At 46.4% G+C, this 26,965-nt stretch overlaps 2 pseudogenes; one reads left to right on the top strand and one right to left on the bottom strand.

Moving 5' to 3' along the window:
* Positions 1-677: 677 nt before the first annotated feature.
* On the top strand, positions 678-795 carry LOC124720700 (annotated as a pseudogene).
* A 10,737-nt stretch (positions 796-11,532) lies between these two features.
* Positions 11,533-11,650, bottom strand: LOC124720686 (annotated as a pseudogene).
* Between the last annotated feature and the right edge of the window lie 15,315 nt (positions 11,651-26,965).

Below are 26,965 nucleotides of genomic sequence, written 5' to 3'. Positions count from 1 at the left end.
GCGTTCACTTCAGCAATGAAAGCAGGTTCTGTGTGCAAGCAGTTGATGGTCCTTTGCGTGTACGAAGTAGTCCTGGTGAGCGCTGTCTTGCAGAATGCATTAGTTCGAGAGACACAGGCCCAATCTCTGACCTTACGGTCAGAGCTGCGATGAGCTACAGCCCTCGTTCACTCTCGGTGTTTCAGGGGAGGATGCTAACCAGTGCTCGGTGCGTGCAGAATGTTATTAGATCCGTTCTCCTGCTCCTCTTGCAACAGTAAAGTGATGTGTTGCTCCAACAGGATAACGCTCGTCCACACACTGCCTGTGAAACTCAAAGTGCTCTGCAAGGCGTGCAGCAACTTCCCTGGCCAGCACGATCTTCTGACTTGCCCCCAATCCAGCACGTGTGGGATATGATGGGACGAGAAATGACTACTGCGACTCGACAACCAACAACTCTTTACAGAAGTACGTGAACAGGTCGAGCAGGCGTGGCATAGCGTATCCGAGGACAGTATACGCCATCTGTATGATCCACTGGAAACCAGAGTGAGCGCCTGCATTGCCGTCCGTGGAGGTTACACCACGTACTAGTATGGGTGTTTCAGTATGGGTCGATACTTGGTAACTGAAGACTCGCTTGTGCTACTGATCTGCAAATGTAATCGTTTCATGTACTCCTTATGCAATGTTGGGGCAACGGCCTTGCCGCAGTGGTTACACCCGTTCCCGTGAGATCACCGAAGTTAAGCGCTGCCGGGCTGGGCTAGCACTTGGATGGGTGACCATCTGGCTCGCCATGCGCTGTTGCCATATTTCGGGTTGCACTCAGCCTCGTGATGCCAATTGAGGAGCTACTCGACCGAATAGTAGCGGCTTCGGTCAAGAATACCATCACAAGGACCGGGAGAGCGGTGTGATGACCCCAAGCTCCACCTCTCCTCATCCTCCATTGAGGATGACACGGCGGTCGGTTGGCCCCGGTAGGCCTCTCGTGGCCTGACGACGGAGTGCTACATGCAATGTTGCAACAATAAATCTTGAGTGAATTGGAAACTTCTATAAGGCTGTACCCCTTTTCCTTCCGGATAAATGCTCCAAGCATGTCTTGGATACGGCGCTTTTGTCTGTAACAAAACAGTAAGTGAAAGCAATATTTATTTGGATATATAAACGTGAGAAAGGTTACTCTTTCGCTCAATTATGAATGCAGTTTTTTTCCATAGTTATAAGTTTATAATAGATGTTTTTCTGGCTCTGGCTGCTTTACTTAAACCAATTGTGTACATGTCAGTTTAAAGGAAATATGTGCCAATTTTAGTCACGTAGTTACAAGCGTCGAAAATTTTCGGAATACACGTAACATACAGACATACGTGACTGTGTTCACAGGGATGTTCTGGCGGCGGAAGGCTTGTGTAAATAGGATGTTGAAACGTGTACCCATTTTCAGCAATGTGCAGCTCAGTTCGCCTTGTACACGATCTGTAGACGGGACATACAGTCTTGTCAAGATTCACGAGTTGGTCTCGTTGGGTGTTTGGGAGAATTCGTGACTCACTGCAGGGTATTACTTCGAAATGCGAGGACGACAACACGCGGAACACGGACGAGTGTTCAGTACATTGAAACGTGTAACGTACTGAAGCCGTACTGTAAGGCTTGCTTCGGTAGGACTGGGTGAAATTTGGGCCCAATTTATTGGGGAGTTGTTGCAAGAGTTCAGACTTCACGCACGTTTGTACTAAAATCATTGTCACCCCCCCCCCCCCATTAAAAAAGAGCGTAACCAACCCCATTCACTAGACGAGTTGTGGAGTTCTACGTACGAAATTCGTAGTGAAGCAAAAATTGAGACAAAAATGTAGTTCATGTAAGTAAAAGACAAATTTTGAGATGCAGAGAACTGAAAATGGGAAAAATAATGAGGAAACCATTCTCGCGAACTGAGGGCGCAAAGAAAACGAAAGTTTTCTATTAGGCCATATTGTGTACATGACAAGAACAAGTGGAGACGAAAGGGATTATTATTATTATTATTAATAATAAATATAATAATAATAATAATAATACAAAGTATTTGTTGTGCAGATTTAACTAGCAACCGATTTTGCACTTTCAAGTGTTCTTCCAATGGATTATATGCGACTTCAGTAATGTGAACAGTTCGTTTCATTTTTTGTAAAGGTTTTACATTCAAATCCGGTTCCCGTCAGATCACCGAAGTTAAGTGCTATTGGGCGTGGCCGGCTCTTGGATGGGTGACCATCTGGGCCGCCATGCGCTGTTGCTGTTTTTCGTGGTGGACTCAGCCTCGTGATGCCAACTGAGGAGCTACTCGACCGAACAGAAAACCATCGTAACGACCGGGAAAGCGGTGTGCTGACCCCACGCCTCTCCTATCCACATCCTCAGTGAGGATGACACGGCGGTCGGACGGCCCCGATGGGCCACTTGTGGCCTGAAGACAGAGTGTTACGTTCAAATGAAATGATGTTCTACTCTTTAATTTCCTACACATTCGTCTCCTCAAATGGTCACACATCATAATTCAGGGCTTAAGCGAATATTACTCCTAAGCAAGAAGACACCTCCACATTCTGAGATTACCGCTGACACAAGAAAAATATTACTACAAAAAAAGAGACAATTACTGCTTAACAGAGATTCCAAAAGAATAGAATGGACAAAATGATTCTAATAATTGCAAGTTCATATCTGGTCAAGATAGACTACATCTGTGATTGAAACGACTGCACTGCCGAAAATAATTAGTACACCATTCTAGAAGTTTCCAATTCACTCAAGATTTTTTGTTGCAATATTACATATGGAGTACCTGAAATCATTGCACTTACAGATCAGTAGCACAAGTGGTTCTGAGTTACCAAGTATCGACCCCTGATGAAGACCGCATATTAGTACGTGGTATAGCTTCCATGGGCGGCAATGCACGTGCCGACTCTGACTTCGAGTCGATCGTACAGGTGGCGAATGCTGTCCTGGGTCACGTTATGCCACGCCTGCTCGACCTGTTCAGATAGTTCTGTAGAGTTGTCGGTTGTCGAGTCGGACAAGTGACTTCTCGTCCCGTCATATCTAACATGTGCTCGATTGGAAGCAAGTCCAAAGACTGTGCTGGCCAGGGAAGTTACTGCACGTCTTGCAGAGCACATTGGGTTTTACAGGCATTGTGTGGACGAGCGTTATCCTGTTGGAGCAACACATCACCTTCCTGTAGCAAGAATGACAAAAGAATGGGTCAACAACTGAGCGCTGGTTAGCGTCACCTCCAGAAACACTAAAAGTGAACGAGAGATGTAGCTTACCGTATCCCAACCCAAAGGACTCTCAGGTGGGGCCATTGTGTCTCTGAAGAGCGTACTCTACGAGACAGTGCTCACCAGGTCTGTGTCGTAAGGACAAACCACCATCACTTGCGTGCAGCCAGAATCTGCTCTCATCGCTGGAAATTAAGGCGCACCATTTCGTCTTCCAAGTCGTCTCGACTCGAGCCATGCACGTCGACGCTGTGCCGTGAGTAGAAGACGGGCTAGGGGTGTGCGTGCCAGTAGTCCCCACAGCTAATACCCAGTTGGCAATAGACGGTGTTGACACGACTGGACTCACAAGTGCTCTCACCTGCGCTGTGGTAGCTGTATGACCTGTCACTGCTGCCCTCAGAATACGACGATCCTGGCAGGTGTCTGTACTGTCCAGATCATCATCACTGGCTGTGTTCACGTGACCATTGATACGAGCACCGTTGCACAACTGACGCAACTGTCTGCGAGGACCATCCCGCCGCTCGGAGGGCCACAATTGGCTGCAGGAAGCACGAGTGCGTTTCTGTACCACGGTTGCCTGCTCGCTTCACACGTTTGCACCATACTGAGCCTTCTGGTTGGGAGCATTCACTGTTAAAAGGTGGACACAGGTGGCGCTCTGTTAGCTACGCCACTACACTACCTGTTGCCGGACGACGTTCAAACCATTATCAGTAGATTTACTATCCGCCCTAACACAAATTCTTTACAGACGAATGGAAAAAATAGTAGAAGCCGACCTCGGGGAAGATCAGATTGGATTCCGTAGACATACTGGAACACGTGAGACAATACTGACCTTACGACTTAGAAGAAAGATTAACGAAAGGCAAACCTACGTTTCTAGCATTTGTAGACTTAGAGAAAGCTTTGGACAATGTTGACTGGAATACTCTCTTTCAAATTCTAAAGGTGGCAGGGGTAAAATACAGGGAGCGAAAGGCCATTTACAATTTGTACAGAAACCAGATGGCAGTTATAAGACTCGAGGGACATGAAAGGGAAGCAGTGGTTGGGAAGGGAGTAAGACAGGGCTGTAGCTTCTCCCCGATGTTATTCAATCTGTATATTGAGCAAGCAAAAATTCGGAGTATGTATTAAAATCCATGGAGAACAAATAAAAACTTTGAGGTTCGCCGATGACATTGTAATTCTGTCAGAGACAGCAAAGGACTTGGAAGAGCATTTGAACGGAATGGACAGTGTCTTGAAAGGAGGATATAAGATGAACATCAACAAAAGCAAAACGAGGATAATGGAATGTCGTCGAATTAAGTCGGGTGATGCTGAGGGAATTAGATTAGGAAATGAGACGCTTAAAGTAGTAAAGGAGTTTTGCTATTTGGGGAGCAAAATAACTGATGATGGTCGAAGTAGAGAGGATATAAAATGTAGACTGGCAATGGCAAGGAAACCGTTTCTGAAGAAGGGAAATTTGTTAACATCGAGTATAGATTTAAGTGTCAGGAAGTCATTTCTGAAAGTATTTGTATGGAGCGTAGCCACGTATGGAAGTGAAACATGGACGATGAATAGTTTGAACAGGAAGAGAATAGAAGCTTTCGAAATGTGGTGCTACAGAAGAATGCTGAGGATAAGATGGGTAGATCACATAACTAATGAGGAAGTATTGAATAGAATTGGGGAGGAGTTTGTAGCACAACTTGACTAGAAGAAGGGATCGGTTGGTAGGACATGTTCTGAGGCATCAAGACATCACCAATTTAGTATTGGAGGGCAGCGTGGAGGGCAAAAATCGTAGAGGGAGACCAAGAGATGAATACACAAAGCAGATTCAGAAGGATGTAGGTTGCAGTAGGTACTGGGAGATGAAGAAGCTTGCACAGGATAGAGTAGCATGGAGAACTGCATCAAACCAGTCTCTGGACTGAAGACCACAACAACATATCCCATATACTTTTTATTATTTTTATTTACACGTCAAGTTCCGTAGGACCAAATTGAGGAGCAAATCCCCGAGGTCATGTAACGTGTCAGTACATGAAATTACAACATATAACAGATAAAAGTAAATGCTTATGAAGCCGAAAAAAGTCACTCCATAAGTTTAAGTAAACGCAATCAAGAATACAATAAGAATCAGATTAATTTTTCAAGCAACTCCTCGACAGAATAGAAGGAGTGACCCACGAGGAAACTCTTCAGTTTCGATTTGAAAGCGCGTGGATTACTGCTAACATTTTTCAATTCGAATGACAGCTTATTGAAAATGGATGCAGCAGTATACTGCACACCTTTTTGTACAAGAGTTAAGGAAGTCCGATCCAAGTAAATGCAGGTTTGATTTGTGCCGAGCATTAACTGAGTGAAAGCTGCTTATTCTTGGGAATAAGCTAATATTGTTAACAAGAAATATATTGAGAGGCTAATGTCAAAATACCCAGACTCATGAACAGGGGTTGACAAGCGGTTCGCGAGCTTACACCACTTATTGCCCGAACCGCCCATTTCTGAGCTAAAAATATCCTTTTAGAATGGGGAGAGTTACCCCAAAATATAATACCATACGACATACGCGAATGAAAGTAAGCAAAGTAGACTAATTTTCGTGTCAAACGATCACTCATTGCAGCTACCGTTCGAACAGTAAAAATCGCAGAATTAAGTCTTTGAACAAGATCCTGAACGTAGGCTTTCCACGACAGTTCACTGTCTACCTGAACACCTAGAAATTTGAACTGTTCGGTTTCAGTAATCATATGACTGTTCTGTGAAACTAAACCCCAGGCTTTGTTGAATTGTGTGTTAGAAACTGTAAAAACTGAGTCTTACTGTTACTTAGCGTTCGTTTATTTCCTACAAGCCATGAACTGAGGTCACGAACTGCACTATTTCAAACTAGGCTAGTGATGCACACAACATCCTTTACTACCAAGCTAGTGTCGTCAGCAAACAGATATATTTTAGTCATCTGTAATACTAGGGGGCGTATGACTTGTGACAGTACTCCACTCTGACCCCACATCATGTCTATTCTCAACATTGTTAATAATGAACTTTTTCTGTCTGTTGCTAAAGTACAAGGTGAACCAATTGTGAGCTACTCCCCCTATTCCGTAGTGGTCGAACTTCTGGAGCTATATTTTGTGATCAACGCAATCAAATGCCTTAGTTAATTCAAAAAATATAGCTAACGTTCGAAACCTTTTGTTTAACCCATCCAGTACCTCACAGAGAAAAGAGAATACACCTTTCTCACTTGTCAATAAAATTCTTCTGGGTTTGAGGCCGCATTGTCAACTATAAAATTCCGACGTTTTGGCGACTGTAGCAAGACTCTTTCCTCAGGGTGTATTGCTAACCCAGAAGAATTTTATTGAATGTAACAACGGCCGCGGAATCCTACGTTAACAGCTTTTTGAGTTGTTTTAACGACTTCTAAAGCCGAACTGTACATTTGACAGCAAATCGTGTGATATAAAATCATCAATTATCCTTAACTACATAGCCTTTTCAATAAGTTCAGCAAACACTGACGGCATAGAAATAGGTCTAAAATTATCATTTCTCCCTTTTTATAAAGCGGCTTTACTACTGAGTACTTTAATCGTTCAGGAAACGGACGATTCCTAAAGGAAAATTACAAATATGGCTAAATACTAGGCTAACATGTACAGCACAGAACTTTAATATTCCGCTAGGCACTCCATCATAACCATGAGAGCCTTAGTCTTCAGTGATTTAATTATTGACTCAATCTCCCTCTTGTCTGTATCACAGACTAGTATTTCAGACATCAATCTCGGTAAGGCATTTGCCAAGAAAGTTAAATGATACCATCATCGGATCAAAATCGACGTCCTCTTTCCAGGTGTATTAATTTGTTTTCTGGCAGTGTGTTTGTCTCACTACACCAGCACGACACTTTGTGAATCAGTTGGTTTTATTATTGCCACATAACCGTCATGCCATGTCTTTTGGTAAAAGGTCAACATCTTCAGATTCCTCCCCCCTCCACCTCACTTCCCCCCTTCCTTACACTGTAATAAGGATTTTACAGTGTTTAAAACAATAGCGTATGATTGCTTTTGTAATAAACATCTTTGCGCTAACAATCCAATGTAAAATGCTTCCATATTATGAGCAACCGTAACATTTCAATTTACACCTCGAAAAATTCAGGCTACGATAGTGAAACTTGGTCTTAGTGCTGTACCTTCTCTAGATATTCGGCCTTCAGAGCGATACATTTTTCATAACGATTGATGATTTGGCGGGGACCATGCTCGTACAAGCCTGAATTTTTTCTGTTTAAGAAACGTCGCACCCAAAAAGCTTCTCAACATATTTTTTGGAAATGCCTTCCATGTTTTGTTTCCTCATCCGAAGAAAGAAGCAGAAGTCTCAAAGTGTCATGTCAGGAGGATGAGGGTTCAAACTCGCGTCCGGTCATCCGGATTTGGATTATCCGTGATTTCCCTAAATCGCTTCACGCAAATGCTGGGATGGTTCCTTTCAAAGGGCACACCCGGCTTCCTTCTCCATCCTTCCATAATACAATGGTACCGATGACCTCCATGTTTGGTCCCCTCCCCCAATTCAACCAACCAATCAACCGCGTCAAGAGAACTGCTGATGCCCCAGAGACGCAGCAAGTGTGTGTGTGTCATGCTGTGGACAACGATCTGGGCCAGTGTCAGGATGGGGCGAAGACACAGCGTCAGGCACTTCATCCTGACGTTCCTCAACTGTCCTCGTTACGAGATTTTGACACTACGACGAGCTTAGTCCGTCAGCAACACACTGTGCCTGTCCCAAAATACACTCAACATCGCCTTGCCTGATGGGGGTTGGGCCTTCGCCTTTTACTGGCCGTGGTCAATCCACACTGCCCATTTTGCTCCACTGTGCTGGGGTCGCAGTGTTACAGCCACCACTGATCATGGTGATCAGGTGATCATAGGAGTCCCTTGGGCCGGGCTAGTAGAGCTGCGAAATCCCCACAGCCGGTTCGACTTGTCGCTCTCTCTGAGTGGCTTTCAGCAGACAGCGGACAGATACCTTTGTAATGTTCAACATGTTTGATGATTTGGGAGAGGGGACCAAACAGCTAGGTCATCGGTCCCATCAGATTAGGGAAGGACGTGGAAGGAGCAAACCGTTCCTTTTGTCAAAGGAATCATCCCAGCATTTGAATGAAGCGATTAGGCACATCACGGATAACCTAAATCAGGATAACTGGACGCTGGTTTGAACCGTCTTCCTCCAGAATGCGAATCCAATATGCTAAACACTGCAGCATCTCGCTCGGTCAAAATGTCATGCAAGGTGTTCAGAACTAATCCGTGACGAATTTCTCCTTTCTCGAATGTCACCCAGACTGTGATACACCAATTTTCTAGGACCAGCACCTCTGCCCCTTCCCGATTCCTCACTGAGACATGGTCTTCAACTTGGTTCTTCGTCATTCAAACTTGTCTGACCACACAGGAAGCTTCTGCGTCAGCTAACCTCTATGTCGTATAATGGTGCATTGTTATAATAGTACAGCATGGATTGTTGGAGAATTGGTCCCTGCAGAAGCATCTCTAGCGACGTGCTATGTTACTGCGGCGAGTCGATTTCATTGGGTACCACGGATGCAGACATTTCACTACAAAGAAACCGAAAATTAATAGTGTAATCCTATTTTATCGAGGTGACAATTAAAATTTTACTAAACTCACACTCATAAATTAAGGATAATGCTGATATGTGGTGAAACAACGCCCTGGTGGGTGGTTTGCGACTTTAAATCACCTCGTGGTATGACCATGCAGTGCATTTGACCTGCAGTCGTCGCACGGTGGTGCTGGCAGCAGTCCACATACGCAGAGGTGTGTTGGTGCTGTCAGAGTACGGTGCGGCGAGGAAGTGTGCAGACGTTTTCAGACGTGCTAATGGTGACTGTGTGTTGAAAGTGGTTCACATATTGATGACATTATGAGGGGTAGAATATTAGGGCGACTGCAGGCTGGCCAAACACAGCAGGTCGTAGCACGGGCCCTCCATGTGCCACAAAGTGTGATCTCGAGATTATGGCAACGATTCCAGCAGACAGGAAACGTGTCCAGGCGCTACAGTACGGGACGTCCACAGTGTACAGCACCACAAGAAGACCGATATCTCACCATCAGTGCCCGCAGACGGCCACGGAGTACTGCAGGTATCCTCGCTCGGGACCTTACCGCAGCCACTGGAACAGTTGTCTCCAGACACACAGTCTACAGACGTCTGGACAGACACGGTTTATTCGCCCGGAGACCTACAAGGTGCATTCCACTGACCCCTGGAGAGCCCGTAAATCCTTGTGTCAAGAACACAGTACCATTGGAAGAATGGTCCCAGGTTCTGTTCACGGACTAGTCCAGGTATAGTCTGAACAGTGATTCTCGTCGGTTTTTCATCTGGAGTGAACCAGGAACCAGATACTAAGCCCTTAAGGTCCTTGAAAGGGACCTGTATGGAGGTCGTCGTTTGATGGTGAGGGGTGGGATTATGATTGGTGCACGTACACCCCTGCAAGTCTTTGACAGGTCAGGTGTATCGGGACGTCATTTTGCACCAGTGTGTCCGTCTTTTCAGGGGTGCCGTGGGTCCCACCTTCCTCCTGATGGATGATAACGCACGGCCCCACCGAGCTGCCATCGTGGAGGAGTACCTCGAAACAGAAGATATCAGGCGAATGGAGTGCCCTGCCTGTTCTCCAGACATAAACCCCATCGAGCACATCTGGGATGCTCTCGGTCGACGTATCGCTGAACGTCTTCACACCCCTACGACACTTCAGGAGCTCCGACAGGCACTGGTGCGAGAATGGGAGGCTATACCCCAGCAGCTGCTCGACCACCTGATCCAGAGTATGCCAACCCGTTGAGCGGCCTGTGTACGTGTGCACGGTGATCATATCCCATACTGGTGTCGGGGTACATGCACAGGAAACAGTGGCGTTTTGTAGCACATGTGTTTTGGGACGGTTTTCTCAACTTATTACCAATACCGTGGACTTACAGGTCTGTGTCGTGTGTGTTCCCTATGTGGCTATGCTATTAGCGCAAGTTTTGTGTAGAGCCACGTTGTGTGGCACCACATTCTGCAGTTATCCTTAATTTATGAGCATGAGTGTATATGGCTGAAGGTGGCTGCGTTTTGGACGAACATAAATCTCTCATTCTACTTGAAAATGACAAAAAAAAAAAGAAATGCAACTGATGTTTGAAGTGTTATGCTGGTCAAGTGGTACAGTGTAATGGCAACTTCCAGAAGGAACTTAACAAAAATTTGAGGAAATACTGTCAGGTAATTTAGGATGTAAAATGTGTCCTAAATAATAAGGGCCTTTTTGCCAAGAGGTTCCTGTAGTACGTCTCGTTTCATCATGCCAGGATACAACATGATAGCAAAAATAATAAAGTTGGTGTTTTGGTGCTCATTGCGAACCGTACGTTCGATTTCAAAAATTGCATTTCTCCGAGCTCATCAGCAAATTTGAGAACATTGTGATATTACTTTGACTCAGTGTTGTACACAGGAAGAATGCAATTACAACAAGGAACTCTCGCTGAATTTAGGGTGAAATAGTATTTTCCTGTCAGCGTATAACAAGAAAAATTGACATGGATGTACTACACAGTAATTTCCTTGGAATGCTTTGCCCGGCATGGCCTATATACCACAATGTAGTGTGTGGTGGAGGGTGTTTGGAGCAATTACGGTCATGAACTAGTATAAGACAACGTAAGATGTTTTCGTTTTCTCAGAAAAATGGGTCTATAAGGAAAGAAGAGTAATATGTAATATTAAAGATGAATTTAAAAAATTGTGTGTTTCAGTCACTTATATTTTCATTCATGACGCATTTGGAGGGGTTACACCCTCATCTTCAGGTGGAGCAGTGCATTATATAAAAATGATTGACACAAATACTTATTTCAATTTATTTCCATGCAACTCTGCAACATGAGTGGAATACAGCGCACGTTCTGGACCAAACTTGCGCTTAAATTAAGATAAAAAATTCCTTCCGAAAAGTCCGTGAAATCCCAACGGTACCGACCGGCCGCCGTGTCATCCTCAGCCCATAGGCGTCACTGGATGCGGATATGGAGGCGCACGTGGTCAGCACACCGCTCTCCCGCCGTATGTCAGTTTACGAGCCCGGAGCCGCTACTTCTCAATCAAGTAGCTCCTCAGTTTGCCTCACAAGGGCTGAGTGCGCCCCGCTTGCCAACAGCGCTCGGCAGACCGGACGGTCACCCATCCAAGTGCTAGCCCAGGCCGACAGCGCTTAACTAAGGTGATCTGACGGGAACCAGTGTTACCACTGCGGCAAGCCCGTTGGCGCGCTTAAATTAAGTAATTGAAATACGTGATACAATGATTTCCAGTGCAAAGCTAGTGTCGGTTGCCTGGGTACAGGATAAGGCAGTGTCATCAGTGAGATAATGCTTATCACTGACAAGCCACGCCCCTCCCTTCCCTTCCTCCTATCGCAGAATCACATAGAAGTATTAAGAACAACAGAACGGATCAAAAATTCAAATAGATAAGGAGAGGAGGAGGATGGCTTCTCACTGATAACTATGATGACGTTACTGATTAGATTCCTCCAGCTTATATGCAGCCCACACTAGCTTTGACATTGAAGTCTGTGGTATCGTATACTTCAATACCTCACTTAAATGCAAATATGGTCCAGAACATACACTGTATTCCTGCTAACACTGACGACGTTAGGTTAACATACAATATGAACAAAAATCAGAAAGAGACCATAATAGTGGAAGACCAGAAAAGAAGTCCAACGACTAAAAAGGGTGTGATTCAGGGATGTAGTCCTTTTCCTCTACTGTTCAATCTGTACATCGAAGAAGCAGTCACGGTAATAAATGAAAGTTTAAAGAGAGGGACTAAAATTCAGGATGAAAGTATGTCAGTAATAAGATTCGATGAAGACGTTGCTGTCCTCAATGAAAGTGGGAAAGAATTAGGGACCTCTTGAATGGAATGAACAGTCTAGTGAGGACAGATCACAGATTCTGAGCAAACCAAAGAAAGACAAAAGTCATTAGGAGTAGCGATAGACTTAACACCAAAATTCTGGAGCAACAAGTAGACGAAATGAAGGAATTTTACTTCGTTGGAACGAAAATTACAGACATCGGACCAGGCAAAGAGGACATAAGGAAAGCATTAGCACGAGCAAAGACGGCATTCCTCAGTGTAAATTCTGACGTCGCTGTCTGTGGGTCACTGATATACAACGTGAAGAGCTAGGGCCCCAACACAGTTCCCTGGGGGACACATGAAGTTACTACACTACTGGCCATTAAAATTGCTACACCAAGAAGAAATGCAAAAATAAACAGGTATTCATTGGACAAATATATTATACTAGAACTGATATGTGATTACATTTCCGCGCAATTTGGGTGCATAGATCCTGAAAAATCAGTCCCCAGAACAACCACCTCTGGCCGTAACAACGGCCTCGATACGCCTGAGCATTGAGTCAAAAAGAGCTCGGATGGCGTGTACAGGTACAGCTGCCCATGCAGCTTCAACACGATACCACAGTTCATCAAGAGTAGTGACTGGCGTATTGTGACGAGCCAGTTGCTCGGCCACCATTGACCAGACGTTTACAGTTGGTGAGAGATCTGGAAAATGTGCTGGCCAGGGCAGCAGTCGAACATTTTCTGTATCTAGAAGGGCCCGTACAGGACCTGCAACATGCGGTCGTGCATTATCCTGCTGAAATATAGGGTTTCGCAAGAATCGGATGAAGGGTACAGCCACGGGTCGTAACACATCTGAAATGTAACGTCCACTTCTCAAAGTCCCGTCAATGCGAACAAGAAGTGACCGAGACGTGTAACCAATGGCACCCCATACCATCACGCCGGGTGATACGTCAGTATGGCGATGACGAATACACGCCTCCAATGTGCTTTATTTGTTGCCAAACACGGATGCGACCATCGTGATGCTGTAAACAGAACCTGGATTCATCCCAAAAAATGACGTTTTGTCATTCGTGCACCCAGGTTCGTCGTCGAGTACACCATGGCAGGCGCTCCTGTCTGTGATGCAGCGTCAAGGGTAACCGCAGCCGTGGTCTCCGAGCTGATAGTCCGTGCTGCTGCAAACGTCGTCGAACTGTTCGTGCAGATGGTTGTCGTCTTGCAAACGTCCCCATCTGTTGACTCAGGGATCGAGACGTGGCTGCATGATCCGTTACAGCCATGCGGATAAGATGCCTGTCATCTCGACTGCTAGTGATACGAGGCCGTTGGGATCGAGCACGGCGTTCCGTATTACCCTCCTGAACCCACCGATTCCATTCTGCTAACAGTCATTGGATCTCGAACAACGCGAGTAGCAATGTCTCGATACCATAAATCGCAATCGCGATAGGCTACAATCCGACCGTTATCAAAGTCGGAAACGTGATGGTACGCATTTCTCCTCCTTACACGAGGCATCACAACAACGTTTCACCAGGCAACGCCGGTCAACTGCCGTTTGTGTATGAGAAATCGGTTGGAAACTTTCCTCATGTGAGCACGTTGTAGGTGTCGCCACCGGCGCCAGCCTTGTGTGAATGCTCTGAAAAGCTGATCATTTGCATATCGCAGCATCTTCTTCCCGTCGGTTAAATTTCGCGTCTGTAGCACGTCATCTTCGTGGTGTATCAATTTTAATGGCCAGTCGTGTGTATAAAATTTAAAACTACAGAACAGATCGTTACATCAGTGAAATAACATTTGAGGACAAGGAGAAAAAATTGCTATTGGTAAAAATAGTACTATCACTTGTAGAGTGTATTTCTGACGCCCGATTGGATTTAGAGACTTATATGTCTCCAGGAAAACGCAGTTACATAGGTCAGTTTGTCAACAATGTTTCGCGGGATGCACATCGGCCTCCCCCTAAGCATTTCCATTTGAGTTCATAAACCGTCTCCGTAACACTCGCGTGTTTGTCAAACGTACCGGTAACAAACCTACAAGCCCGTCTCCGAATTGCTTCGATGTCTTCTTTTAATCCGACCTGCAGCGAGTCCCAAACACCTGTATCCTAGATGAGCTACATTTTCCTAGAACAGACACAATAAACCAAAGTCGAACGATCAGCTTCCCTACAATGTCTTCGTTTCATTAGATATCACTTTGGAACGTTACCCCCAGGTAATTAATACACACGACTGTGTCAACCAGTGCACTACTAAAGCTGTAATGGAATGTAACACAATTATGTTCCCTACTCATCTGAAAGTATTTGTATGGAGTGTAGTCGTGTATGGAAGTGAAACATGGACGATAAATAGTTTAGACAAGAAGAGAATTGAAGCTTTCGAAAAGTGGTGCTACAGAAGAATGCTGGAAATTACATGGGTAGATCACATAACTAATGGGGAGGTATTGAATAGAATTGGGGAGAAGAGGAGCTTGTGGCGCAACTTGAGAAGAAGAAGGGATCGGTTGGTAGGACATGTTCTGAGGTATCAAGGGTTCACCAATTTAGTATTGGAGGGCAGCGTGGAGGGTAAAAATCGTAGAGGGAAACCAAGAGATGAATACACTAAACAGATTCAGATTCCATTGCAGTAGGTACTGGGAGACGAAGAAGCTTGCACAGGATAGAGTAGCATGGAGAGCTGCATCAAACCAGTCTGAGGACATAAGACCACAACAACAAATTATCTGCAGTAACTTACGTTTCTTTATCAGAGCAAGCTGCCGTTCAGCCGGCTGATGTGGCTGAGCACTTCTAGGCGCTACAGTCTGGAACCGCACGAACGCTACGGTCGCAGGTTCTAATCCTGCCTCGGGGATGGATGTGTGTGATGTCCTTAGGTTAGTTAGGTTTAAGTAGTTCTAAGTTCTAGGGGACTGATGACCTCAGATGTTAAGTCCCATAGTGCTGAGAGCCATTTGAACCATTTGAGCCAACCTGCCATTCACTACAGAGTATGTCTGTATGCTCCTACAGTCCTTCGACTTCCACACCGGTAACGTCAGTGTACATACACTTTTCTTCGGTGTGCACTACTCTCAATCGATATTGTGACTAGGGCCTCGCGCCGGGTAGACCGTTCGCCGGGTGCAAGTCTTTCGATTTGACGCCACTTCGGCGACTTGCGCGTGGGGGGGGGGGGGAGGGGGAGACGAAATGATGATGATTAGGACGACACAACATCCAGTCCCTGAGCGGAGAAAATCTCCGACCCAGCGGGGAATCGCACCCGGCCCCTCAGGATTGACATACTACCGATCTGACCACTCAGCTACCGGGGGCGGACAATTCTGTACTGATTAGACTACTCACTCGATTCCAACACGTGGTGCAGCTCTTCTTCAATCACTGAGGACACGAAAGTCACAAGAGAATCTTATCACTGACACCCAGTAAACTGGAATCTAGATGATGTAACGACAGTATTGAGGCGTCAATACCAAAGACGCAGAGGCCAGGCTGTGCAATATGGGGAGCCGTGTAAGGTCTTCCGATACCTGAGGCGCTGTACGTGGAAGGGTCGGGAAGCGTGCTGGCCTGTTTCAGAGCACAGTGCCGATAGGAAAGACTATACAGGGTGTTACAAAAAGGTACGGCCAAACTTTCAGGAAACATTCCTCGCACACAAAGGAAATATAATATGTGGACATGTGTCCGGAAACGCTCACTTTCCATGTTAGAGCTCACTTTATTACTTCTCTTCAAATCACATTAATCATGGAATGGAAACACACAGCAGCAGAACGTACCAGCGGGACTTCAAACACTTTGTTACAGGAAATGTTCAAAATATTCTCCGTTAGCGAGGATACATTCATCCACCCTCCGTCGCACGGAATCCCTGATGCGCTGATGCAGCCCTGGAGAATGGCGTATTGTATCACAGCCGTCCACAATACGAGCACGAAGAGTCTCTACATTTGGTACCGGGGTTGCGTAGACAAGAGCTTTCAAATACCCCCATAAATGAAAGTCGAGAGGGTTGAGTTCAGGAGAGCGTGGAGGCCACGGAATTGGTCCGCCTCTACCAATCCGTCGGTCACCGAATCTGTTGTTGAGAAGCGTACGAACACTTCGACTGAAATGTGCAGGAGCTCCATCGTGCATGAACCACATGTTGTGTCGTACTTGTAAAGGCACATGTTCTAGCAGCACAGGTAGAGTATCCCGTATGAAATCATGATAACGTGCTCCATTGAGCGTAGGTGGAAGAAAGTGGGGCCCAATAGAGACATCACCAACAATGCCTGCCCAAACGTTTGCAGAAAATCTGTGTTGATGACGTGATTGCACAATTGCGTGCGGATTCTCGTCAGCCCATACATGCTGATTCTGAAAATTTACTATTTGATCTCGTTGGAATGAAGCCTCAACCGTAAAGAGAACATTTGCACTGAAATGAGGATTGACACATTGTCGGATGAACCATTCGCAGAAGTGTACCCGTGGAGGCCAATCAGCTGCTGATAGTGCCTGCACACGCTGTACACGGTACGGAAACAACTGGTTCTCCCGTAGCACTCTCCATACAGTGACGTGGTCAACGTTACCTTGTACAGCAGCAACTTCTCTGACGCCGACATTAGGGTTATCGTCAACTGCACGAAGAATTGCCTCGTCCATTGCAGGTGTCCTCGTCGTTCTAGGTCTTCCCCAGTCGCGAGTCATAGGCTGGAATGTTCCGTGCTCCCTAAGACGCTGATCAATTGCTTCGAACGTCTTCCTGTCGGGACACCTTCGTTCTGGAAATCTGCCTCGATACAAACGTACCGCGCCACGGCTATTGCCCCGTGCTAATCCGTACATCAAATGGGCATCTGCCAACTCCGCATTTGTAAACATTGCACTGACTGCAAAACCACGTTCGTGATGAACACTAACCTGTCGATGCTACGTACTGATGTGCTCGATGCTAGTACTGTAGAGCAATGAGTCGCATGTCAACACAAGCACCGAAGTCTACATTACCTTCCTTCAATTGGGCCAACTGGCGGTGAATCGAGGAAGTACTGTGCATACTGACGAAACTAAAATGAGGTCTAAGATGGAAATTAAGCGTTTCCGGACACATGTCCACATTACATCTTTTCTTTCTTTGTGTGTGAGGAATGCTTCCTGAAAGTTTGGCCGTACCTTTTTGTAACACCCTGTATATGTTACCGTACGCCTCGTGCGACGCAGCTCGTTCTGTCTGCAGAATGTGTGCCTCCGAGGCACAGCGGCATTCACAAAGGGCAGCCTGGCAATCCTCCCTCCCCCAGACAGTAGCACGGCCGCGGGGGAGGGGGTATTGGGAGGGGGTGGTTCCTTCCCCTTGGCCCGCCTTTGGAGAAGCTGGGAGCCGGCTGCTGCCCTAGAGATAGCGAGCTAAACCAGGCGGCTTCCTGGCCGACGGCTGCAAAGGTCAGATCGCCGCTAGCCCCTACTGGTGAGGGGTAGGGGGAGGTGTGTGAGGAGGGGCGGGGAACTCGCGGAACGCCAGGAATCCAGAAGACGCGCCGATCGAAGCCCGGACAGACGCCCGCGCTCCCGGGCCGGGCGACGGGAATCCACCGCCTGGGAACGCGCCTGGCTCTGCACACAACACCGTACCAGCGAGTCGCAAAGGCCGTCGGAGCGCTCACGGGAGAACCAGATGAGATCAGCTTTTTGTACGATCTCAGGTATACAGGGTGCTCCATTGATCGTGACCGGGACAAATATCTCACGAAATACGCGTCAAACGAAAAAACTACGAAGAACGAAACTCCCCTAGCTTGAAGGGGGAAACCAGATGGCGCTACGGTTGGCTGAAAGTTTATGTGAGTTCAGTGACGAAGAGAAAGTACAAATCCAACACACAGATTATACGATACTGCAGTGCCTATGTTACTCTGTATTACGATGTAAAGTTACTTCGGACATCCATGAAATACATGAAATGTATTCGCAGTTGCGAATACGGACAAACATCAGCTATGCAATGGAATGACGACAGTGAAAATTCGTGCCTACCGGGAAATGCACGCATGTCCGAAGTGACCTTGCATCGTAATACAGAGTCAGACAGGCAGTGCAATATCGTACACTCCTGGAAATTGAAATAAGAACACCGTGAATTCATTGTTCCAGGAAGGGGAAACTTTATTGACACATTCCTGGGGTCAGATACATCACATGATCACACTGACAGAACCACAGGCACATAGACACAGGCAACAGAGCATGCACAATGTCGGCACTAGTACAGTGTATATCCACCTTTCGCAGCAATGCAGGCTGCTATTCTCCCATGGAGACGATCGTAGAGATGCTGGATGTAGTCCTGTGGAACGGCTTTGCCATGCCATTTCCACCTGGCGCCTCAGTTGGACCAGCGTTCGTGCTGGACGTGCAGACCGCGTGAGACGACGCTTCATCCAGTCCCAAACATGCTCAATGGGGGACAGATCCGGAGATCTTGCTGGCCAGGGTAGTTGACTTACACCTTCTAGAGCACGTTGGGTGGCACGGGATACATGCGGACGTGCATTGTCCCGTTGGAACAGCAAGTTCCCTTGCCGGTCTAGGAATGGTAGAACGATGGGTTCGATGACGGTTTCGATGTACCGTGCACTATTCAGTGTCCCCTCGACGATCACCAGTGGTGTACGGCCAGTGTAGGAGATCGCTCCCCACACCATGATGCCGGGTGTTGGCCCTGTGTGCCTCGGTCGTATGCAGTCCTGATTGTGGCGCTCACCTGCACGGCGCCAAACACGCATTCGACCATCATTGGCACCAAGGCAGAAGCGACTCTCATCGCTGAAGACGACACGTCTCCATTCGTCCCTCCATTCACGCCTGTCGCGACACCACTGGAGGCGGGCTGCACGATGTTGGGGCGTGAGCGGAAGACGGCCTAACGGTGTGCGGGACCGTAGCCCAGCTTCATGGAGACGGTTGCGAATGGTCCTCGCCGATACCCCAGGAGCAACAGTGTCCCTAATTTGCTGGGAAGTGGCGGTGCGGTCCCCTACGGCACTGCGTAGGATCCTACGGTCTTGGCGTGCATCCGTGCGTCGCTGCGGTCCGGTCCCAGGTCGACGGGCACGTGCACCTTCCGCCGACCACTGGCGACAACATCGATGTACTGTGGAGACCTCACGCCCCACGTGTTGAGCAATTCGGCGGTACGTCCACCCGGCCTCCCGCATGCCCACTATACGCCCTCGCTCAAAGTCCGTCAACTGCACATACGGTTCACGTCCACGCTGTCGCGGCATGCTACCAGTGTTAAAGACTGCGATGGAGCTCCGTATGCCACGGCAAACTGGCTGACACTGACGGCGGCGGTGCACAAATGCTGCGCAGCTAGCGCCATTCGACGGCCAACACCGCGGTTCCTGGTGTGTCCGCTGTGCCGTGCGTGTGATCATTGCTTGTACAGCCCTCTCGCAGTGTCCGGAGCAAGTATGGTGGGTCTGACACACCGGTGTCAATGTGTTCTTTTTTCCATTTCCAGGAGTGTATTTATCCGCCGCCATTGGGTAAGCGACTTTCAGGTAAGACTTTTCCCCTGCACGGGAATATACATAATGGACAAGCGAGAGCAGGCTGTAGTCGCGTGGCTGACGACCTGTCAACTTCGGGCCGGACCGTGAGGGGTGCGCGGGGGGGCTAAGCGGGCACGGTAGCTCAGCGTGTTCTCTTAGAGGGCTGGCTCCCCTCTGTAATAAGGAAAACTGGGTAAATGGATCAACGATCAACTTCAACAATCGTCATAGGACGTCCACCCCCAACAAATACGACGACCAACAACGATATATATATATATATATATATATATATATATATATATATATATATATATATATATATATATATATATACGGGGTGGTCCATTGATAGTGACCGGGCCAAATATCTCACGAAATAAGCATCAAACGAAAAAACTACAAACAACGAAACTCCCCTAGCTTGAAGCGGGAAACGAGATGGCGCTACGACTGGCCCGCTAGGTGGCGCTGCCATAGGTCAAACGGATATCAACTGCGTTTTTTTTAAAATAGGAACCCCAATTTTTTATTACATATTCCTGTAGTACGTAAAGAAATAGGAATTACTTGCACCACTTTTTTCGCTTTGTGATAGATGGCGCTGTAACAAACACATGGCTCACAATTTTAGACGAACAGTTGGTAACAGGTAGGTTTCTTAAATTAAAATACAGAACGTACGTTTGAACATTTTATTTCCATTGTTCCTATGTGATACATGTACCTTTGTGAACTTATCATTTCTGAAAAAAAAATGGTTCAAATGGCTCTAGAGCACTAAGAACATCGGAGGACATCAGTCCCGTAGAACTTAGAACTACTTAAACCTAACTAACCTAAGGACATCACACATATCCATGCCCGAGGCAAGATTCGAACCTGCGACCGTAGTGGTCACGCGGTTCCAGACTGGATCGCCTAGAACCGCACAGCCACACCGGCCGGCTATCACTTCTGAGAACGCATGCTGTTACAGCGTGATTACCTGTAAAAACCACATTAATGCAATAAATCCTCAAAATGATGTCCGTCAACCTCAATGAATTTGGCAATACGTGTAACGACATTCCACTCAACAGCGAGTAGTTCGCCTTCCGTAATGTTCGCACATGCATTGACAATGCGCTGACGCATGTTGTCAGGCGTTGTCGGTGGATCACGATAGCAAATATCCTTCAACTTTCCCCACAGAAAGAAATCCGGGGACGTCAGATCCGGTGAACGTGCGGGCCACGGTATGGTGCTTCGACGACCAATCCACCTGTCAGGAAATATGCTATTCAATACCGCTTCAATCGGTAGAACATTACGTAGGAAATCAGCATACACTGCACCATTTACATTGCAATCGATAAAATGGGGCCCAATTATCTTTCCTCCCATAATGTCGCACCATACATTAACCCGCCAAGGTCGCTGATGTTCCACTTGTCGCAGCCATCGTGGATTTTCCGTTGCCCGATAGTGCGTATTATGCCGGTTTACGTTACCGCTGTTGGTGAATGACGCTTCGTCGCTAAATAGAACGCCTGCAAAAAATTTGTTATCGTCCCGTAATTTCCCTTGTGCCCAGTGGCAGAACTGTACACGACGTTCAAAGTCGTCGCCATGCAATTCCTGGTGCATAGAAATATGGTACGGGTGCAATCGATGTTGATGTAGCATTGTCAACACCGACGTTTTTTATATTTCTGATTCTCACGCAATTTTTCTGCTACTGATCTGCGGATTAGCCGCGACAGCAGCTGAAACACCTACTTGGGCATTTTCATTTGTTGCAGGTCGGGGTTGACGTTTCACATGTGGCTGAACACTTAAATAACGTAACTATCCGGCGAACGGTCCGGACACTTGCATGAAGTCGTCCAGGATACCGAGCAGCATACATAGCACAATCCCGTTGGCCATGCATCAACACGATATCGAACTTTTCTGCAATTGGTAAACGGTCAATTTTAACATGGGTGATGTATCACGAAGCAAATACCGTCCGCACTGGTGGGATGTTACGTGATACCACGTACTTCTATGTTTGCGACTATTACAGCGCCATCTATCACAGAGCGAAAAAAGTGGTCCAACTAAAACATTCGTATTTCTCTACGTACTACACGAATATGTAATACAAAATGGGAGTTCCTATTTTAAAAACGCAGTTGATATCCGTTTGACCTATGGCAGCGCCATCTAGCGGGCCAACCATAGCGCCATCTGGTTTGCCCCTTCAAGCTAGACGAGTTTCGTTCTTTGTAGTTTTTTCGTTTGACGCTTATTTCGTGAGATATTTGGCCCGGTCACGATCAATGGACCAACCTGTATACGATAAAAAGAATGTATCTCTATGTGCAAAGACTGGATACTACAGGCTAACTGTGAAGAATGGTTGGTTGCTTGATTGAGGGTTACGGGACCAAACATGGTTCATTTCGAGTTATGAAGTCAGCCACAAATTTGATCGGATCATGAAAGTACGTACGAGTGATAAAATCGACGCCCGGAAAGCAGTATTGATGCCAGAGATGAGAAGTAATTTCAGGAGATGTAAAGGTGTAAGCGACGGGCCGGTATGTAGGTTAGAGCTGACGATTTACCTGACAGGACGTGTCTATGGTGAAAGAAACCCCACCAGCATTCGACCCTCACCAACATGATTAAGGGCGAAGACAGTTACAGTATAAAGAATTTCTTCTAGTCAGGAGATTGATAACACAAAAGCGACAAGGCTATGAATATATTCTTAAAATTCAGACATCATAAGCTTGAATTATAGCTACTGTTTATTCTAGGATTAGCAGGAATATTTGTCCGATAATTAGTAATGAAATTAGATTTATTGCTATAGATGTTCCTGTATTTCCTAATAAGGTTAATAATAGGTGTCCAGTGACTGGAGTGACAAGGATAAAACAAAGTGAGTGAAATAAAATAGTCAAGTCAGCAGCTAGGTGTACCTAGGGCTGTGCATCCTTCACAGGCTGTCTCTCCCACAAACAAGAAGCATGAAAGTCGAAGTGCTACAGAGGGGTACAGTACCCACTATTCATTAGAGTGCTGCCCGTAAAACGGAAAATAGAGTGCTGCCAAACAAGGGGGCTAACCGCTTATGTAGGCCAGAAAAACGACGTAAAAGAGGGATGACAGAGGCAGCTGCGAAAGGAGATAAGGTCCAGCTGCTAGCATGAGTTTCTTAGAAGTAGATACCTTAGGGGTTGCGAAGCAACTCAAATCGCTTGATACGGGCAAGTCTTCAGGTCCAGATTGTATACCGATTAGGTTCCTTTCAGATTACGCTGATACAATAGCTCCCTACTTAGCAATCATATACAACCGCTCGCTCACCGATAGATCTGTACCTACACACTGGAAAATTGCGCAGGTCGCACCAGTGTTTAAGAAGGGCAGTAGGAGTAATCCATCGAACTACAGACCTATATCATTGACGTCGGTTTGCAGTAGGGTTTTGGAGCATACACCGTATTCAAACATTATGAATCACCTCGAAGGGAACGATCTATTGATACGTAATCAGCATGGTTTCAGAAAACATCGTTCTTGTGCAACGCAACTAGCTCTTTATTCGCACGACGTAATGGCCGCTGTCGACAGGGGATCTCAAGTTGATAACGTATTTCTAGATTTCCGGAAAGCTTTTGACACCGTTCCTCACAAGCGACTACTAATCAAGCTGCGGGCCTATGGGGTATCGTCTCAGTTGTGCGACTGGATTCGTGATTTCCTGTCAGGAAGGTCGCAGTTCGTAGCAATAGACGGCAAATCATCGAGTAAAACTGAAGTGATATCAGATGTTCCCCAGGGAAGCGTCCTGGGACCTCTGCTGTTCCTGATCTATATAAATGACCTGGGTGACAATCTGAGCAGTTCTCTTAGGTTGTTCGCAGATGATGCTGTAATTTACCGTCTAGTAAGGTCATCCGAAGACCAGTATCAGTTGCAAAGCGATTTAGAAAAGATTGCTGTATGGTGTGGCAGGTGGCAGTTGACGCTCAGTAACGAAAAGTGTGAGGTCATCCACACGAGTTCCAAAAGAAATCCGTTGGAATTCCATTACTCGATAAATAGTACAATTGTCGAGGCTGTCAATTCAACCAAGTACCTGGGTGTTAAAATTACGAGGAACTTCAGTTGGAAAGACCACATAGATAATATTGTGGGGAAGACGAGCCAAAGGTTACATTTCATTGGCAGGACACTTGGAAGATGCAACAAGTCCACTAAAGAGACAGCTTCCACTACACTCGTTCGTCCTCTGTTAGAATATTGCTGCGCGGTGTGGGATCCTTACCGGGTGGGATTGGCGGAGGACATCGAAAGGGAGCAAAAAAGGGCAGCTCGTTTTGTATTATCACGTAATAGGGGAGAGAGTGTGGCAGATATGATACGCGAGTTGGGATGGAAGTCATTAAAGCAAAGACGTTTTTCGTCGCGGCGAGATCTATTTACGAAATTTCAGTCACCAACTTTCTCTTCCGAATGCGAAAATATTTTGTTGAGCCCAACCTACATAGGTAGGAATGATCATGAAAATAAAATAAGAGAAATCAGAGCTCGAACAGAAAGGTTTAGGTGTTCGTTTTTCCCGCGCGCTGTTCGGGAGTGGAATGGTAGAGAGATAGTATGATTGTGGTTCGATGAACCCTCTGCGAAGCACTTAAGTGTGAATTGCAGAGTAATCATGTAGATGTAGATGTAGATGTAGAAACCCAGCATGCGGCAAAAGACGCCCTGACCCTAACCTGAATTCAATGGTATGGTACTAAATTAGGCTTAGACGGTAGCACTACGAAAAGTGTGAGTCATGTTTCAAACAATCGATGCAGGTTGGCGTGGAGTAGAAGATTCAGTTCGGGACACAAAGTTACGTTTGAGCTGAGAATATGTTCTAAGATTCTGCACGAAATGGATCTTAAGAATATAGGACGGTAGTTTTGGGGATGACTTCCGCTACCGTTCTTGATGTGACATGTGCTTTCTTCCAACTACTGTGCACTGTTTTTTGTTCGCCGTACGTACGGCAGGGTATGGTTAATGTCGGTATGAAGTCGAATGGATTCGAACGATTACAAACGGTCAGACGTAGGAAAGGCCGGTTTCGTTCATTCCCTGAAGATTAGCAAAACGCAGTCTACAAAGGAAACCATGTCCCACCCATCACAGAATACTGCTGAAGTGTTTGGGACCAGTACCCAACAGGACTAACGAGGGATACCGAATGTATACCGTGGAAGACTGGGCGAATATTGACGGTCATCTGTAGTTTCGATTTACGGGAGAGCGACACGGAAATATGAAAAACCAGACGTGCTTATCACATGCGTATGCGTAGGCTGTGCCTGTGTCGTTTGCTTCAATAAAATGAAGTAAAAAATATACTCATCTTGAATTATATTTATTAAGGAACACATGATGAAAATGTCATCAAGATACTTTGAACAGCATAGAGCACTTTGCATTAACTTTTCTAAAACCCTCTGGAAAATGGCAGGAGCCGGCCGGAGTGGCCGTGCGGTTCTAGGCGCTACAGTCTGGAACCGAGCGACCGCTACGGTCGCAGGTTCGAATCCTGCCTCGGGCATGGATGTGTGAGTTGTCCTTAGGTTAGTTAGGTTTGAGTAGTTCTAAGTTCTAGGGGACTGATGAGCTCAGATGTTAAGTCCCATAGTGCTCAGAGCCATTTGAACCATTTTTGAAAATGGCAGGAGCACTTGTGAAGTTGAATGGTAGGTGCCTATAATGGTATAAAGCAAAGGGATTGTCGATAAACTTAAACTGTTGACAGGTAGAGCCCAGCTAAAGCTGTATGTATACCTCTGTCAGATCAATTTTCGGAAAGCACTCAGCACCAGTCAGCGTCACAAGTATTTATTTTTGGCAGGAAATAGTGTATCATTCGACCACAGATTGGGTGTTAATGGTGGATTTAAAATCCGTGCATAAAGCAAGTGCCCCTGGAGGCTTTTGTATACCAGCCATAGGCGCAGTCTACGGACTGGATGAATGGATTCAATCATGCCCATGGCCGTACAACCTGTCCAGTTTGCTCTTGACAGGAATAGGCCAAACATTACAATACTGAGGAACAGTCATTGATTTAAGGACGACATGAGCCTCATAATCTTGAGCAGCACCCAGTGTAGATGAAAACAGAGACGGTACCTCATGGAAGACTGCATACAATGCCTGAAATGGGATGGAGTCAAAAATGAGATGCACAGCAATTTGAAACCCAAAAACTGTGAATGTGTCAAGTCCGAATATGTCTTTCAACGTTGCACTGTTGACGGCCAAAAATGTGATCACGCTCATGACTTGCTGATAGACATTGCCGATGGCGAACCGGCCTCAAATAGGAATTGGAGTGACTGCTCCAACCAACCAAACCATGATTGGTGATGATAAGAGAAGGGCGATCCAAGCAAAATTTCATGAGAGACACAATGCCCTGGTATTGAGCTGGAAATTGAACAAATGTTCCTGCCCTGATGTAAACCTGTGAAACTCCACAGAGGAGCGTTTGTGCTGCCTTTTCCGTGCGCTCCACACCGGCAGGAAACTCGAAGAACTGGTACACTGCGAATTTCCCTCTGCCATGCAGTTCACAGTGTTTTTAGAAGTGTAGATGGAGATGGAGAAATATCTGGTGTTCAGAACTGATAGCGTAGGTGGAAAGGTTGCCTTTAGGAAACCGTGGTGACACGCGCGAAGGCCGAAGGTGTATTTGCCCGCCTATAAGTTGGGATATTGCATTTAGAATCGTGGCTTCGCGCACTCAGGAAGTGTGATTCACACAAAGAGGGCAAGAAGCAGAGAGAAAGAGAGACCCAGACACACACAGAGGTATTTATACAGGGAACGAGTTAAAGCCGCCTGTTTTGCACCGAAACCGTTCGCCAAGGAACTCTCCCCAGGGAAATCTCACTGACGCACGAAAGGCACCGGCAGGACAAAGCGGAAAAGTCGCTTTTCCACTGCGCCACCCTCGCCACTTGCACTGAACAGCGGGCAGAGAAAAGGAAGTGAGATTGGAGGACGAGAAGCAGAAAAGCGTTACACACAATACGTAGAGTGCTCTCAATCACTAGCGCCAAGTAGGCCCACGGAGTC

The sequence above is a fragment of the Schistocerca piceifrons genome, chromosome 11 (assembly GCF_021461385.2).
Source record: "Schistocerca piceifrons isolate TAMUIC-IGC-003096 chromosome 11, iqSchPice1.1, whole genome shotgun sequence".
Classification (NCBI taxonomy): Eukaryota; Metazoa; Arthropoda; class Insecta; order Orthoptera; family Acrididae; genus Schistocerca; species Schistocerca piceifrons.
Note: the sequence above shows the minus strand (reverse complement) of the source record. Positions and strands in the feature narration are given on the sequence as shown.